The sequence below is a fragment of the Suncus etruscus genome, chromosome 5 (genome assembly GCF_024139225.1).
Source record: "Suncus etruscus isolate mSunEtr1 chromosome 5, mSunEtr1.pri.cur, whole genome shotgun sequence".
NCBI lineage: Eukaryota > Metazoa > Chordata > Mammalia > Eulipotyphla > Soricidae > Suncus > Suncus etruscus.
In genome coordinates, this window is record NC_064852.1 from 63,171,950 (window position 1) to 63,177,333 (window position 5,384).

A 5,384-nucleotide genomic window follows, 5' to 3' on the forward strand; every position below is an offset into this window, starting at 1 on the left:
AAATAGGTAAGCAGAAGGAAACAAAAAAGCTTAGAACAGAAATAATTGAAGTGGAAATCCAAAAAAACAATCCAAAAGAGATATGAAAGTAAGAGTTGGTTCTTCGAAAAAAAATCTACAAGATAGATAAAACACTTGTAAAACTCACAAAAGAGGAAGGAAGAGAAACTTAATAAACTGAATTAAAAATGAATATGGGGAGATCACTAGAGATACTACATAAATTCAAAGGGTAATCAAAGACTACTTTGAGAAACTCTATATTGCAAAACAAGAGAACCTGGAAGAAATGGAAACATTATTGAACTCTAATAATCTTCCACAGTTAAATCAGGATGACCTAGCATATCTAAACAGACCCATTACTTTGAAAACATTAAAATGGTAAACAAAAGTCTTCAGAAAAACAAAAGCCCAGGCCCAGATGGGTTCTTTGAAATCTTTCAAGAGGAACTACTATCAATACTTTTTGGGCTCTTCTAGGAAATTGAAGGAACTAAAACACTGTCAAATATTCTCACCCTGATACCAGAAACAGAAGTGCTGAATAAAAAGAAAATTACAGACCAATATACCTGATGAACACAGATGCAAAGATCCTCAACAAAATTCTGGCAAATAGGATTCAATGCCTCATCAAGAAGGTCATACACCATGAACAAGTAGGTTCCATTCCAGGAATGCAAGGATGATTTAACATAATTAAGTCAATCAACATAACACACCATATAACAAAAGGAAAAATAAAAACCATATGATCATATGATAAGCATTTGATAAGGTTCAATACCCATTCATGATAAAAACTCTCAACAAGACGGAAATGGAAGGAACTTTTCTCAGTATAGTCAAGGCCATTTACCACAAGCCAATGGCAAATATTATTCTCAATGGAGATAAATTAAAAGTCTTTACTATAAAATCTGGTATAAGACAAGGCTTTCCCCTCTCACCATTCCTATTCAACATAATACTGGAAGCACTCGCTATAGCAATTAGGCAAGAAAAAGATATCAAGGGCATCCAGATAGGAGAGGAAGAATTCAAGCTCTCACTGCTTGAAGATGACAAGATACTATATTTAGAAAACTCTAAAGACTCTACCAAAAAGCTTCTAGAAACAATAGACTCGTATTGCAAAGTGAAATGCTACAACATTAACACTCAAAAACCAATGGCCTTCTTATACACAAATAATGATAGAGAAGAAATGGACATTAAAATAAACAATTCTATTCACATTAATGTAATAGAAACTCAAATACCTTGGAGTCAACTTAACTAAAAAGTTGAAGGACCTATACAGAGAAAACTACAAAACAGTGTCTCAGAAATAAAAGAAGACACAAGGAAATAGAGACACATATCCTGTTCATGGATTGGGAGCATTAACATAATTAAAGTGGCAATACTACCCAAAGCATTGTATAGATTTAATGCAATTCAAAGACACCCATGAAAATTCTTCAAAGTGGATCAAACACTCCTAAAATTTATTTGGTACAATAACCACCCATGAATACCTAAAGCAACCATTAGGAAAAAGAAGATAGGAGGCATAACTTTCACCAACTTTAAATTGTATTTCAAAGCAATAGTCATTAAAACAGCATGATATTGGAATGAAAACAGACCCTTAAAACAATAAAATATATGTGAGTATTTGTAGATTGTTCCCCAGACATATAATCAATCAATCGTTAATAAAGGAGTAATAAATGCAAAATGGAGGAAGGAAAGCCTCTTCAACAAGTGATGTTGGGACAACTGGTCAGCCACATACTAAAAAAAGCAAAATCAGACCTATATCTAACACTATACATAAAGGTCAAATTCAAATGAATTAAAGACCTTGATATCAGACCCAAACCATAGGATATATAGAATAACACCTAGGTAAAACACTCCATGGCATTGAGACAAAAGGCATCTTCAAGGAGGAAACATCACTGTCCAAAAAAGTGGAAGCAGAGATAACAAATGGGACTATATTAAACTACAAAGCTCCTTCACCTCAAAGGAAATTGTGACTAGGATACAAAGGCCATCCAAAGAATGGGAGAAGCTATTCACCAAATACCCATCAGGTAAGAGGTTAATATCTAAGATATACAAGATATTGACAGGACTTAACAAGGAAAAAAAAATCTAACCTCATCAAAAAATGGGAAAAAGAGATGAACAGACATTTTCTCAAAGAAGAAATACAGATGGCCAAAAGAGACATGAAAAAGTGTTCCACATCACTAATGATCAGGGAGATGCAAATCAAAACAACAATGAGGTACCATCTCATGCCACAGAGACTGGCACACAGCACAAAGAACAATCATCCTAGGGGAATGTGGGGAGAAAAAACTCTCATTCACTGCTGGTGGGAATGCTACCTAGTCCAACCTTTCTGAAGATTCAGAATATATTCATATTCATATTGGAATATGAAGATTCCTCAAAAACCTGGAAATTGAGCCCCCATATATCCAGCTATACCACTCCTAGATATATACCCTAAGAACACAAAAACACAATACAATAATGCCTTCTGCATAGCTACATTCTTTGCAGCTCTATTTTTTCTTTTCTTTTTTAATTAATATTTTATTTAAACACCTTGATTACAAACATGATTGTGGTTGGGTTTCAGTCATGTAAAGAACACCCCCCCCATCACCAGTGCAACATTTCCATCACCAGTGTCCCAAATCTCCCTCCTCCTCACCCCACCCACTCCCGCCTGTACTCTAGACAGGCTTCCTACTTCCCTCATTCATTCACATTATTATAATAGTTCTCAGTGTAATTATTTCTCTAACTAAACTCATCACTCTTTGTGGTGAGCTTCATGAAGTGTGCAGCTCTATTTATAATAACCAGAATCTGGAAACAACCCAAATAAATGCCCCCAAACAGTTGAGTGGCTAAAGAAACTATGATACATATACATAATGGAATACTATGCATCCGTCAGGAAAAGTGAAGTCATAAAATTTTCCTATACATGGATGGACATGTAAACGTATCTGAATGAAATGAGTCAGAGGGAGAGAAATAGACACAGAACAGTCACACTCATCTGTGGGATTTAAGAAAAATAAAAGACAGTATGGTAATAATAGCCAGAGACAATGGAGATGAGGTTTTAAAGGCCCATTCTATGATATGAAGCTTACCACAAGGTTGGTTAGTGCAGTTAGAGAAATAACTACACTAACAACAATCATGATAATAGTAGTGAGTGAAATAAAATGTCTTTTGAAGACAGACAGGGGGTGGGGGAGGAGGGATATAGGGGAAATTGGTGGTGAAGGGGAATGTTCTTTTCTATAACTGAAACCCAACTACAAACATATTTGTAATCATGGTACTTAAATAAAGATATTATAAAAAATAAAAATAAATAAAAATAGAAAAGCTGTATTTTGTACACCAAATGTAGAGGACAGAAATATAAGTGTAATTGTTATATAATAAAGATATTGTTACACTTTAAAGGAGATAAACAAAGGAGAATCCAATAATGAAAAAGAGACGAGATAATTTTGTAACAATTGGGCAGGGAAAATGGATCTTAATTTAAGTCAGAAGTCAAAACAAATTCCAGATGAATAAAAGGTTAATTATAAATACATAACCACAAAAATATAAGAAAAAATAAAGGATGAGAGGACTTCCTAAGGATAAAAGAAAATAAGAAACCTCAGAATAAAATCAATACATTTGACTACATAAAATGAAACTCAGGACTTTAAAACAAAAACACCAAAACAATTTAAAGATGAATAGACAAATTATATTTTCATGGACTCTAACATTGAATTACCTTCTTGAATGTCTGAAAATCATAGAAAAGGAAACCTGGGTCTTCTAAGCACTGCTTTTGAGACCTCCAAGTATGGTTTTTAAAATTATAGCCTAATTTTAATATCAAAATGGTAAGTTATAAATGTATAAAGGACAGTCAATCACAAGAAAAAATAGAAAAATTAAATCATGTATGTTAGAAAAAACAACCTCATCAATAGGTAAATAATGGTTACTCTTACCACTGTGTAATAAAGAACATAAATGATGATCTTGTTTTGTTTTGGGCCGCTTTTGGTATCCCAGGCTTACTCCTAGTGATGTTCGCAGGAATCACTCCTAGTGGGGCTCTGGAGATAATATGTGGTGTCAGAGATTAAACAACGGTTGACTGTATACAAGGCTAGAGCATTATCCCCCTGTACTATCATTAACATTCTGGTCTCCACAAAACAATCATCTATTATTTCTCTCTATTAACTGACATTGGTATGCTTGCTAGTGATAGTTCATGTTTAAGAAAATATGTTAAGTGCTTGCTTCGGCAGCACATGAACTAAAATTGGAACGATGCAGAGAAGATTAGCATGGCCCCTGTGCAAGGATGACACGCAAATTTGTGAAGCGTTCCATAATTAAAAAAAAAAAAAGACTATATGTTTCAGGGCCATAGCAGTGGCGTGGAGTGGTAAGGCATCTGCCTTGCCGGCGCTAGCATAGGACAGACCGATGTTCCATCCTCCGGCATCCCATATGATCCCCCAAGCCAAGAGTGATTTCTGAGCACATAGCCAGGAGTAACCCCTGAGCATCACCGGGTGTGGCCCAGAAAACCAAAAATAAAAAAATAAAAATAAAAAAAGAATATATGTATTGTGAACAGGACACTCTGGTTAGTAAAATATTTCTGAGACCATTGAGCAATTTATTATAAGAACTTAACTCTATCAGGAATCAAACATAAGGAAATTGTCATTAATATACAAGATATACACACAAAGGTTTGAACCCAGAGCATTCTAGACACATGCTAGACAAACTCCAGCTCCCTAGTACTCAAGTTTTAACTAGATAAAGTGTAGTCATATAATGAATTAGTCATATAATGAAACATTACGCAACCAACATAAAATGCTATAAAGAATGTCTAACATCCAAAAAACTCCACACTATACACTTGTAATAGCTAAATTAAGATATAATTCACATATGGTAAAATTAATTAAATATCTGCAATTAATGCTTGCATTTTACCATGTTCACAGGATTGTGGAACAATAAATTTTTGAACATTTTCATTATCTCAGATAGAAACCCTAATTCTGTTTGGAATCATTTCTCATTCTGTCTGTTTAATTCTCTGCTCCAGAATCTATTTTCAGGAATTATTTTATATTATAACATATTTTAAAATTTTTTTGTTTTTTAGGCCACACCCCCAGTAATGCTCAAGGATTACTCCTGGCTCTGCACTCAGAAATTGCTCCTGGCTTGGGGAACCATATGGGATGCCAGATGATCGAACTTTGGTCCGTCTTAGGTCAGCTGCATAGAAGGCAAATGTCCTGCCACTGCTTCACTGC

The 5,384-nt window shown here is 34.5% G+C and overlaps 1 non-coding gene across 1 annotated transcript; it reads left to right on the top strand.

The window, feature by feature from the left end:
* The first annotated feature begins 4,333 nt into the window (after positions 1 to 4,333).
* Positions 4,334 to 4,440, top strand: LOC126010640 (U6 spliceosomal RNA). Its single transcript, XR_007496659.1, has one exon. It is a non-coding gene; the product is annotated as a U6 spliceosomal RNA (small nuclear RNA).
* The last annotated feature ends 944 nt before the right edge of the window (positions 4,441 to 5,384 follow it).